The 13,427-nt window shown below is 40.4% G+C and overlaps 1 protein-coding gene across 3 annotated transcripts in view; it reads left to right on the top strand.

Annotated features, from left to right (window-relative positions):
* The first annotated feature begins 3,292 nt into the window (after positions 1 to 3,292).
* Positions 3,293 to 13,427, top strand: part of LOC119655871 (5-hydroxytryptamine receptor-like) — a 225,883-nt gene continuing 215,748 nt past the window's right edge. For all 3 annotated transcript variants that reach the window (XM_038062000.1, XM_038061999.1, XM_038061998.1), the window contains exon 1: positions 3,293 to 3,752. The gene's annotated coding sequence lies outside the window, so the exon portion shown is untranslated. The remainder of the gene's footprint in view (positions 3,753 to 13,427) is intronic.

Genomic DNA, 13,427 nt, shown 5'->3' with positions numbered 1-13,427 from the left:
TCAACAGAGAGATTTCCTGGTACAGTTTACTCACCTTACCCAGCGCCATTTACTTTGGGTCATGACCTTCTCCTAAAGCCGGCAGGAATGTTTCATCGTAGAAAGCGCAAGTGGATCAGCTAGCTACCTGGGTTTTTTCTTTCTATGGCGTGTTTCACCATCGCCTCCTCAGTTCCTTATATGGAAACGGTCTTGTGGTTGAAATATTCGTCAATAATTTTAGGGCATCACTTCATATTCTACGCCGTTGACTTCTGCCCTTACGAAACTGGTTCACACGAATACCATGCCATGATGACTATTTCAGCCATCACAGTATCACTACCGTATTTTAGACATAGTTCCCAGATTATAGCCACTACCGACGAATGGTTTGCGATTGCAACTCTTGAGTTGCCTTGCAAGTTGACTTGTATCAACCTCATTTTCCCCTACGGTTCAGCTCCATCATATATGGCGGACACCTGCCGCCACCTGCAACATGCCGCTTGTCCGCTCCCACTTCCCGTTTGCACAGCATCCACTGTGAATCTTAAATGGAACCTTTGATGATATGGCTTGTATACACTCCTGAACCATTTGTACCTTGCCCGTCTAGTGCATGCTTATGCCAAGTGACTCAAATCGACGTATCAGTACCTCTTGAAGGATACTTCTTCCCCAATTCGGCACTCGATACAACCTATTCCACCCTTGCTCACGGTAATCAGATTAACCACCGATTCCACCGGCAAGCTAATGACAGCGGTCTGTATATCCCCACATATTCTCTTTATAGTACTCTTTTCTATTCCATTAAAGTTAAATTGTTCTCTTTACGTAACAGAGGCATCCTTCCGTGCGCGAAAACCATCCGCTGATTTCTGAGTGAGAGATATATCTCTTTCCTGGAAATAATGGTTATTTTCGGTCCGATCTTCTTTTCTCCTTTTGCCGATTCCTGCTTCCCATGTTTGTCCAATTTTCGAACGGCTGACTCCTCTCCCTTTTGCCAATATTAAGGCCGTAATCGAGAAACTACCAACTTCCTTCGGAACTTTCGCTGGATCAGATTTCTTTGGTGAGGAGGCTTCATCTTCTTAGCTGCTTGCTGGGCACCTGGGGGCTCACTAATTCCGTCCGTACGCAGATCCCAACATTCTCAGCTACGCTATGTTGAAGAAATGCCGCCGATTTTTAATAACTTTGCGGGCGCACCCGAAAACTGGCCCTGGCCTGAGTGGTGTGAATAGGACCTAGGTAGTATGTATCATTCCTGTCGACAACAAATGTGAGAGGACGTATTCTCCTCAAAGCGTTTACGAAACAAGACTTGGTACTCGCGAATGTTTGAACCTTATACTTCGGAGGAAGGGACCAGAAGTCTATGGTGGATTTGATATCGCTAAACACTACTTTAGGCAGAAGAGTTGCTTGGAACGTTAATAAGGACTATACTCACTTTGTCCAGCAAGCAATCCGAATAGAAATCAAGGACAAATTGAGCTCCAGAAATAGTTCTCATTCGGATGGATAGTAAAGCCTTTTGAGAAGGAAACCTTTTCCTGGCGTTTAGACCCAATATATCCTTGAATAGTATGGCTATGGAAAACTTAGGCAACAAAACTTCCGCGATGTGGAACAGTGAAATAGCAACATTTTGAGATAAGTGCTTTCGGGCAAGGAGACTTGATCGGTAGCGACAATAGAAATAACATAGACATCTGACGCTATTCGAAGGAACAGAAGTAGGTGTTTGAAGCAGTTAAGCGAAGATTTCGACATAAACTGATACTTTGGGAATTACAAGGCAGCGGAGATAAATCTTATTGCAGGCGACCTGTCTACACCTTCTCAATGAAATTCTCTCCACTCTGTTCCCTTGCCACCACAACACAGCGGAAGGCAAACAATGATCAAACTCAATGTGTGAGGTATACCTTCAGTTAAAGAGAATGAACTATGGGGGAGATGTGGTTGGATCGTTGGTTAGAAACCGCCAGCTTTTAATGGCATTCCTCGCAAAAGCTGATAGAAGACTAGGCCCCACTTGTTCACCAACATCTTCAAAATATTTCCTGATCAGAGAGGTAGAAGTTGATATTTCTTTCTAAACACAATAAGTTCGCGGGAGACCCAACATCAGATCGTTCGATCAGATACCATACGAAGGTAATGGAGGCAGTCATATATAATAGATTTCTACCCATCGCTTGGAGCAACGGAAGCACCAGGGAGGGGGACCCCAAGTCCCAGAGCTTAAATGTTAACCTGCCCTGTGTACGAACAAAAGGAGAGATCCTGTTTTAGTGGTGCTCTGTTAGTGATTTGGGACTAAATGCCAGTAAATGATACCAAACGCCATCTTAAATTTTCTCCTAATATGTTTTCTCACTTTTTGGTGGACACTTTTTATTATTCCTAAGCTGACCTCTATCCAAGATCTCACTGTAGCCTTAATTATGGGGTCCATTTTGGTAGACTTTTATGTAACTAGTTGTGTTGCAGAATGTTTGATATCACATTGCGTTTTCTGACTTTAATTCTGTCTAACTCCACAGCTCCCTGGTTTGAAGCATCTTCGAATATTGCTCAGTTATCTGGTCCCATACCAGCAACTGTTGCCTTACTCAGTCCTTCAGTCGATCTGTATATGTTAAGAAAACTCCTTCGTGTGGATCGTCCCAGCAAACTTTGCTTTTTTAATTGCCCTTAATTAAAATTGTATACTCTTTATCAGGGTGGAAGGTTCGGCCTCCACTGATATCACGTACTACACCGCGTTTTATAGTGCGCGCAATGACGAAATTGAAGAAATTGAAGAGCCTTTTACAGAGTCTGGCCTCTATATCTACTCAATAATTCTGAAGCTATGTCCATGTTATCATATAATGCACTGCAGCTGGAGCTACTCCTCTGCATAAATACAATATAAGGGAAAAGATGGCAATGAAATTCACAAAATCGAGCGGCGTGTACCTTCCATTCATAGTACATTTACACATTTTTATCTGGGAATTATTGTGCTAATATCTATGTCATTGAATGTTACTCTCCGAGTGGATTAAATGGGAAACCTAGCACCCAAATCTTCCCGTAAGCATTCAGGAATTGTAGGTAAAACGTGAGAAAGCTTTCATGTATGTCTCCTCTCCAAACTCTCCACATTTTCGTAGTCAACCGTCCGAGTTTTCCACATGCAAGAATGGAAAAGCTCTGACTGAAACTTAGCCCAACATTCAGATGGAGATTTTTAGGAAAAACAATTTTCCTCGGCCATGCAGACTTCAGTTTCCATTGGGAAAGTGTCGAAGGCAGTGGTTCTGAACGCAATATCTCGGCCGTTAATGAACTTAGAACTTCCCTTAGAACTGAAAGGTCCTACTACCATGCCTGATCCTGGCTGGCTGTTACTTGTCACCAACTTTAAGTTTTAACCGGTTAAGTGTGCAAAAACCGACTACGTTTCGATAGAAGTGCGAGAAACTTTTCTCATACACCGCAACCGGCGCTATAAAATAGCATCCCTTAACCGGCCCGACATTATCCTTCGGAAAGTGGTGTAACAGCTGAGAAAGTTTCTTTGGACTGCGACGTGTTTTCGGGAATATTGTGAAGTTTTTACGATGAATTGATGTAAAATATATGAATGTAGTGGTTCCGCTCGTGATCCTAATATTCCGAAAAATCTCGACAAGGTTCAGTGAAAAGTACAAAGGATTCGTAATATAAAGCAGCGAATTTATTCGACTGAATCCCAGTACGATTTGTGTGTGAGTGTAATTTTGTCATTGTCATGTTATCTGTTTTCATTTTTCCCACGGCAAGGTCATCCTTAAAGTAGTGAAAAAGTGCTCCTGGCAAAGTGTTTGGGAAGGCATCACACCGTTGTCCTTCGCCAGTTCAATTTCGGCAGTTTGTTGCTGCCGCTGCTGTTGTTATTGTTTTTGATATTATTACTTTTTCTGCTGGCTCTGTTCCTCCCTTCTGAATCTTTCTGGTGATAAGAAGATAAGAGGAGGACGACGGATTCAACGACATCGATTCGACAAGCTGCTCGACGGTGTGGATTACGGACGATAGCCTCGGATCCTTTTCGATGGAGTTATAGGGGTTTGTAGAAACGACAACAATTCAAGATAGTATGAGGGCATCCTTGGAGGAAGTTGAGGAATTGTAGATGTTTTGCTTGTTTTGTACGATTGACTGATTTGGGAATTGTTCCTTCGATTTTGGCCAAGTGGTAGACGAGTATGGAATAGTTGCAGACACTTGAATATCTCCTTGAGCTGCTTACGGCACTTGAGATGTTTCCGAGTACATTTCATCAACGGTATTAAATCGATCCGATTTGAAGCAGATGTTTTGCACCCGACAACGAGCTGGGAGGAAGACCTATTAATTATTCATCAGCTAATTCCTCGTACTACTAGAGAACATAAAGTTAGGAAGTTTCGCTACGAGTTTTAATGGAATACTTTAATGGCCAATGAATGGTGTTGGTAGTTTTGCGCGATCAAGTGGAAATTTCTAAATTTTTGATAAAGTTTTCTTGTACCTGGATAAGTTTTGAATTTTCGTGTAAAGTTTGTCTTTTAAAACTAGTAAAGGATTACTCCTTCATCATGGAGCTAGCCCTATCTAAATGTTTGCACTTTGACTTTTCAATCAACTTCACCTTTTCTGCCCTTTCAACTCAGGATCAATGACTTTCAGTCTTTATTCTTGAAATGAGGAATCCATCCCAACCAGTAAAGTTTGTTGTTACTCCTGACATTTCTATGGCTTTTTTATGTTATTAGCTTTTTTCATTGAGTTAAGCTAATTATGTTCTTATCTCCTTCCAACCATGACGTCCTTCTTAAGAGTTTTCACTGAGATCACTCAGTGAAACGACTCAATAGAAGCTCGAGTAATCTTAACAAATTTCCAGAAAAAAGCAAGAGGGAATAAGAAAAATTGGAAGAGAGTTAAGAGGGAAAACAGGAAGTCGGAAATAAGTCTAAGTCAAGTTTTTAGTTACTTTTACGGGTGGTGAACACTTCCGTTATTTGGTCCTGAAAATATTGGAGAATATTGGAAAATAGAAATGTGTTGAGATATTTACAAACTCCTATAACTCGGATAATATTTGTAGTGTTAATTCTTTTCTTCATTTTCTTTTGTGAATGTTCAAAGATTGAATATTGGGTAGATTTCGTCAATTATGTAGATAGGGCCTGCAATATTATCTAGAGATAATAGTTGATACTATGCGAAATAAAACTCGCTTCTGATTGATTGATTGATTCTGATTGGCCAAATTAGGCCTTGGTTTCATGTTGGCAAAACATAGTATGAATTTGCTGATCTACGAAACCTTCCGGAAACCCATTCTAACAGAACCTTTTAGGATATACTATTAGCCCACGATGTTCAACTTTGTTCGTCCACTGGAATTTTTTTAATTAGGTGAGAGTTAACACAAACGGGTTGACATAGCTAGAGCGCAACTCCCTGCTATATCAAATTCCTAATTTCGACCCTCCTTTTGTTAGTATCGAAGTTATTTAGAGGACTTTCTAGTTCAAAAATGTCCAATGCTGTTTGGAAGCTTACATACGAGTCCGGTTTTATCTGCAAGTAAACCAGAAAGATTGATAAGGGCCTTAGTATAAATTTGAAACTCTGTGTTCTTCCCTAGAGTGAAGAATAAGTAATATGCCTCATTTCCCGCTTATGTAGTACGTCGTCTTATTTCGTCCCTTTATCCGTTATTGTCAAGGTAAATTAAATAAGTGACATATGACTTGCGGTTGCGTCCAGGGCAGAGGCAACTCATTAGATGCTGCCTCACCTCTGCCCTGGGAGCAACGAGACCGAAGTGGTCCCAAGGTGGTATTTGCTCCCTTTTGGATGAATACACACCACAACCGTCAAAGCATATTGTTTTCCAACTGATCTGGTCTACGATTAAGTGGATGGCGGACTTAGAAATCCCTCGATCCTTAAACAAAATTTCAGTAAATAAGTGAACTTTTTTGAGGTTTTGTATGAAATTGGAGATTATTAGAATCTATTTACTCTCTCTCTCTCTCTCTGTCTGTAGTATTGACTTTTCTTGAAAACTATTATCCAAACCATAATTTTGTACGCATAAGAAATTTATACTGGAAAGTTTCGGATAAATCTGATCATTACTGGCAAAGTCATAGTGTACAAAAGCAACCATTTTTGGGTGTAAATCTTTATTTATTAAATAAAAAACCATGTCGTCGTTTAGTATATTTTCTAGAGTTATTTATTAGAAAGGAAAATGGGTCGATCAATGATATACATAATTTCTGCTTTATTCGATGACCTTTTACCACCTTTCAGCGAGTTTTATAAATCCTATTCATATAAGAATCTGTCTTTATTGAGAAAAAATTTAGAAAAAAAACCTATTTAAAGCCTGATTTGAAGCTAATATTGGTTTGTTCAAGGAGTTTTGAAAAGTGCGAAATAAGTGGAAATCTATCGGTGCGAGGCCAATAGAGAATGCTGGCTGAGAGAGTATATTTTATCTAAGATCTAAAAGTTTTTGACGAATCACCGAAGATGTGTCTGGTCACATATTGCCGTGATAAAACACAACTCCATTACGGTTAGCGATCTCCAGGCGTTTCCGAAAGATGTGTTCAAGTTGTCCAATTACCGACAATACTCTTCCTTGACAATACGGTTCCTTGCTACGAACACAAGATACATCATACCTCTCCGATCCCATCACACTCAGAGCACACCCTTTCTTTCCTGAAATTATGCTGCTGCAGCCGTTTGAGGTAGATCATGTCGATATCATGATTGTTTCTTGTAAATAATCTACTTATCATTACCGGTTATCATCCTTTCTCATATCTCACTTGTCGTGTCGTCGATGAAGTTCTTTGAGCTCTCATCATGGGCAAGTGAACACTTTTTGATTATCTTTAATGGCCGAGGAGAATTCTCAGTTTTGACAATAAATTTTTCTGGAGTAAAAGAGTTAAATATAACGCCGAGTTTCATCTGCCAGTTTCAACTTATTTTGAGAATGAAGCGTATACTGTACTGTGCAAAACGACATAAGACAAATATATATAAAAAGACCGGTGTTGTGATAAAGCCATAATTAATATGAAGTCCTATATATGAAGTAGTCACTTATGCCTTTTGAACGTTTTGTACAGAACAACTCGCAACTACGCTGAATTCGTCCCACCACGTCATTAACTGCATTTTAGTTCTCCCGGCCCAGAAGCTGCTACCGTCCTTTCTAATGTCCCGTGCAGGCTCTTCCTTTCTTCTGCCGATATATGATAGTAGAAAAAGACATACTCCGGAAGGCAACAGGGACGCTTAAGTGACATGTTTAGTCAAACCTAAAGGATTAGTTACTTAGTTTAGTTTAGTGGAGTGCGCTGCAGCTCCAAGAACTCAGACCTTTATTAGGCCTATTGTACTACCCCCGGAGATCGCCTATTCATAGAAATTTCACCTACGGCGTTCGCGAATCTGAGAACATTCTCCAGAGACAGAGAATGCGCAGATTTTTCGTTAAAGAAAACTTTACCAAGGTATCTTCGTCTGAGGTCTGAGGAGGCCTGAAGCTGCATAGGAAGTGCAGGACTGTCTCTTCCTCCTCCCATTGGAAACATATTTCCGAGACCATCACTGCGATCTTTTCCATGGGGGTGTTCCGTTTAAAGCCGCTACAAAAATGCCACTGTAGCCGCCCGGGTTCTTTCGGAAAGATTTTCGCCTATCGGCAGAAGTTTAAATTTCACTATTCGGAAGTGAGGAATCCTTGTCATTTCCTCCTTCAGAGTAGACTTGACAGTATATGGCCGGATGCCAAAAGCTGGTTCTTGCCTCACCATTGTGCATCCAAAACTTTAGCGAGCCAATCTGTCAGCTTCCTCATTACCACCGATGTTTGAGTGCCCTGGCACCAACATCAGGAATGCTGCGATCAGTAGGTTTCGGCAGCGCCTGATGACAACTCCACACCAACTGGCACGATGTATCCTTGCTGTTAAGTGCTGATAATGCTGCCTGACTGTCGGCACAGATTCGAATGGTGCGACCCCTCTATTTTCGCCGCAGACATTCTTTGCTGCCAATGAAATGGCATATATATCCGCTTGAAATATGGTCGTAATTTTTCCCAGAGGTCGGGCCAGTTTCTTAATCAGATTTTCCGAGAACCCGTCGGTGAAGATGATTAAGTTTGTAATTCCAAAAGATTTGGTGATTATGACGGAGCATTCCTTTTGGAAAACGAATCTGGAAATCGAATGATCGGTGGGCATCAGAGCCACCTGATGCTTGCCAAGAAATTTCCAGATGGATGACTAGCCGTCTTCCTACGTGCCAAATGAAAAGGTATTTATGTTATCGATCATTACCCGAGAGAAATTGCTTGAAATTATAGTCTATCTCTCTATGCATTCTCGGTATCCACATCTTGAGATTTCGAATCAATCTATGGGCCCATCGACCTTTGACCGCCGAATGAGACGGTTATGAAGCAGCAACGTTCTACCTATAAACCACACTAATTTTTAAGGTCTTGTGCAAAAGAAGACCATAAAATCGGCCCAATGTCTCCCTATGTGTCAAATTTTTCTCAGAAACGATTATACACCTATTAAAACTATTATAGCTATTGGTCGGAAGTTGGTGAATTAGAGCCCTCTACGGTGAACTTAGAGAGGAGGGGGTCCCCATACACGTAAAAGAGGGCTGTAATTTGCTTTTCAGTGAATATAGCTATGTGAGGTATCAAATGAAACGTTTCGATTAGCACTTAATGAAGGTTTTAATATGAAGCCACATATTGAAAAATTAGGTGGAAATCCTACTATATGCAGAGTTATATTAGCTCAAAAAAGCCTCCTTAGCATCAAATTACCATTCCCTAAGAGTTGAAATGAATTGAATATCAGGTGTATACTGTGAGTTATGTATAAATGAAACCGTTGTATACCCAAGTATTCTTTCATAAAACATCAAAAAAAAGAATCTTGCATATGGTTCCCAATGTGCCAGAATGGCGCTGCATAGAGCAGTATAGAGCTCACCACTCCAGTTATAAGTAACCAAAGGGGGGCAAATAGTCACGCATTCAAAGGTGCCATCCTCCGATACTAAATAATCATGATGATGCCTGTGAACGACATGCAGGACTCACACTACATCGATATCTGCTCAGATAAAGTTAAGAATAGATTATTTTAAACATTTACTGCAAAGGCTCCCTTTAGTTCATTCTAAAATGAATGAATGTTGTCTGAATTGTGAACTTGCCTTTATTCTCGCTGACCGTCGGCCAAGTACTTCTGGTACCTGAATCTAAACACAAAACGCTTTCTTTAAATTATCGACAGTATTGGTTGCAATTGCGTGGACGACGTATTCCAGAGCTACAGAAGTAGCAGCAGCAGTAGCTAAGCATCTGGTCCTAGACGTAACAGAGCTTGGGATGCCCTTGATCATACTGTTTTAGATTTCCTTCTGGAACCCTTTTCTCACCATAGTTGCTGATGCCCGCTGAGTTAAGTAACAACACTTAGTGTGTATTTGTTACACAGTTGTTTCTTTTAGTACTTCCGTACTGTGATATAGAAACAAGACTATTTTAATATCGAAACGAGACGGAGGTTCCTTCTCGGTCACCTCGATGCGCAGATGCATCTTCGTTTATTATTATTTAGAACTAGGATTTATGCTGGTCGTTGAAAGATGCCGACGGTGCGGACGATTCCATAACTCCCTGCACTCTTTCTGGATGGTTATGAAAATTACCATTGTCTTCTAGAACATCGTTATTGGCTTGTTTGAAATTTGTAAAGATTCGCTTGTTGATGTTACACAACCATCATTTCTCTTTTCTGACTTATTTCGCTAAGTTTTTTCTAATGGCTTCGAGAATCTGAAACCGTTTTGGTATTCCTTTATAAGATCATTGCAAAAGAGGTCTTTTTATACTCTGTGATCTTAAAAACGATTTTACTATTGTTAACTACTTCAGCAAAGCTTCAGTCCAGGAGGTAATGCAAAACATATCAGTGGCATCACCAAAAACCGAGTTAAGCAGCTACATATGCAGAGCGATATCTCTGCCATGTACATAGACAGAGAGATAGAGCGATATCTCTGCCATGTACATAGACAGAGATATCGCTCAGCATATCTAGCTGCTGCTATCGTTTATATGATTTGCATTACCTCCTGGACTGGGCTTAGCTCAAGTAGTTAACAAGAGCCAACTCAACCATGGTATTTAAAAAATGACAAGGCCCCTTACGAAATAACATGGGGCGAGAAAATATCAACTTTCACTAACCCCCAGCCCAAAACTTCGATTCTAGATCGCCCGATAGAGATAATATCGTATTTTCGACTAAAATTCCGGCTATATTTCATTTGAATAAACACATTTACATTCCTATACCGCCCAATAGTGTACAATTTTTTTTTCGATCCTGTCCCACAATTAAATATAAAATCATTATTTTTTCTTCGCTGGGGGTATGTTGTAAGGGATTGCCTTTTGAAACATACAGATTGAGTACGGTATTTGAGGACAACTTAAGAGTAAAACTAATTAGCTTTTAGTTTGAACATTGATGAACCTTGAGGATTTTTTTACACAACATTAACTTGTTATATATCGATCGAATCGGAAACCATTGCATGCCCGAATCAAATGCTCCTTGTTCATATTGACCATAACGGTATTAATTGCAGCCTTCAGAGAGGAAGTAGTGTGATGAGGATGTTTGTTGTTTTCACGCTCAACTACGCCCCATACGTAATAATCCAGAGGATTAAAGTCTGGGGAGCTAGGCGGCCATAAGTTCGGTGTTACGTGATCATGGAAGTTTTCAGCCATCCAATTTTCTGCCGCTATCGCTTTGTGTGAAGGAGCAGAGTCTCGTTGAAAAATGTATAGGTTGTCAACGCGAACACTATCACTACTGTCTCTAGAACCTCGATGTATGCAGCAGAATTCACTCGAAGTCCTTGAGTAAAGAAGTGAGGTGGCATAACATGTCCTTTGTTGCTCACAATGCCCAAAACCATAACAGTAGCTGGAAACTTCGTGTGTATGACAACAGAAACCTCTGTATGATCGTAACAGAGCCATCTGTCATTTCTGCGGTTGGCCTTTGGTCTTGGTCAAAATTTTTTTCATCAGAAAAAAACCATAACATCTCAGGCGCTTCAGGGGTGTTTAATTGTGTTTAGAAGGCGTTTTGATCGGATAACTCGCTATTCCCGTGTTTTCTTCTACATAAACTGTCGTCTGCGCAAAACGTAGGATTTATACCGGAGATCTTCTTGGACAAGTCGACGGATCAGAAACATAAGCTCCCTCGCAAGGGCCCTCATTGATTTTGAAGGGTCCTCGTCAATGATTATTTGTACTTTTTGAATAAATTCTGCAGATCGGACAGTGTCAGAACGTCGCACGTGTTTTTTGCGTTTTGCAACAGATTCTGTATCGCCGCCTGATGCTTCCAATTCACGGCGAACCTTAAGAAAATTAGAGATTTCGAGATCGGTGTGATTGGCACATATAACGAGGATAATTGCATGTTTCTTCATTTCTTGAGTTGAGTTGTAGTCCTCCATGCCTTATCTGAAAAAGAACGAGTGATCGCGACATATATGCATGTCCTCAGATACCGTACGCATCCGGTATTTTCTGTTCGAGTTTCTAGGCACTGCCTTTTTCTTAAAACCTTATTACAATAGGTTCGACATTTATCTGTCGATCCATCTGCCTGTCATACCGCAAAAAATTTCATGTGTTCTATCAGCTGGAAGGACTCAATTAATAATTTTTCTGCCCACTGGAAATAATCCTAGGTAGGAGCGTGTTTTTTTATTAATATGATGCGAGTTCTCAAGAAAAATCAATTACTATCACAAATTTGTTTTGATTTATGTAGTTGGGTGGACTTGAAAAGGATGGTGACTCACGGATTTACGTCTGCATCGCGAATCACTTTCTCCAGGGCCAGGTTGAGGAAGACGCATGACAGGGAATCCCCTTGTCTTAGATGTCGAATGGTCTCGAAAGTGATACTGTTGCTTTTACTCGCCTCGCACATTGGTAAGGGTCAGCCTAATCAGCCTTATTAATTTCGTCGGGAAGCTAAATTGTACAGTTTTACCCTGGCTATGTTGCCATAGGCGGCTTTAAAGTCGATGAAAAGATGGTGCAATTGAAGTGCATACTCCAGCAGTTTTTCAATCAATCAACTATATGACGCAAAAATTATGTGTGTTACTGGATGGTTTATGATGTGGCTGTTGGCATAGTATTTAGACCATGGCAAACTCAAAGAACAAAAGTGAATTTTGACTGCTACTTCTCAATCCCTTCCATGCAGATTGGAATATGACAGTAGGTGCGCGGAAGGTCTAAAGGTCTGATTTTTACAAACTTTTTGGGCATGTCATGAAAAGGACTGACCCATTCTTTCCTTAGTCACCAACAGTTTTTCCTAGAAACTACACTTTGACGCTCTTTAAAGATTTGTATAAAAATGAAATAGGCTCCAGATGGGGCAAAGCAGAAGAATAAGGTGTTAAAACGATTTCTTTAAATAACTGAACTGCTGCTGCTGAAGTGTTAAAGTGTCGAAAAGACCACATCCGCATTCGCTAGCCGGACTAGCATAGAGGCAGGCAAGTCCGTATCGAAAGGACAATTTAATCGAACTCCATTTAGGCGTTAGCGACCTGCACCGTCAATTTTTTGCTACTTTGGGTTAGTTTTTTCCTCGTGGTTGACCGTAGTGTGATCGAACCGTCGTTTTACCCGTTACCAAATTCTGTATGTATGTACGTTACAGTTTGAGGCATGCACAAACATATTCCTCAACTTTTGTAGACGAGTGCTGCTAACTTCGAACATATTGAGGTGGAAAATTATCTGGCATCTCTTGTAATCTTTCCTTAATATACAGTTTTTGTGGCGATTAATCAATGTTCTCAGGCCAGACCTATTTAGGATTCATTTTTCCAATCGCGTGATCGTCAAGTAAGCTGAGAACTCAGACGACAGTTCGTTCCTTCTAAATCTACCACTCGATTCTATTCGTATAATCAAGGCTATTTATTGATCTTCTATTCCTGCGATGGGTCTAATATTTTAATGGCATTTAATTGAATCTGTATCTATGAGTGTATACGTAGCGCATCTGCGAACAATGATGAAACTGATTCAATCTTCCATTCCGAAATTATTTTCCAGTGAAGAACATTTACTTCTAAATTCTTGAATGGATTCGAACGTCGCAATAATAAATCTCATTTGAGAGTTTGTTAGCCTGTAAAGATACAATTTGTTTCAGAATTTATCCTGGGTTATCACCATTTTCACCTTCGTGAGGTGCAAACTCATCAGGACCCATTCTACTGTGGCGGTGATG

This window comes from Hermetia illucens, chromosome 4, assembly GCF_905115235.1.
Source record: "Hermetia illucens chromosome 4, iHerIll2.2.curated.20191125, whole genome shotgun sequence".
In the NCBI taxonomy this organism is placed as follows: Eukaryota; Metazoa; Arthropoda; class Insecta; order Diptera; family Stratiomyidae; genus Hermetia; species Hermetia illucens.
This window is presented reverse-complemented; position numbering and strand designations above follow the sequence as displayed.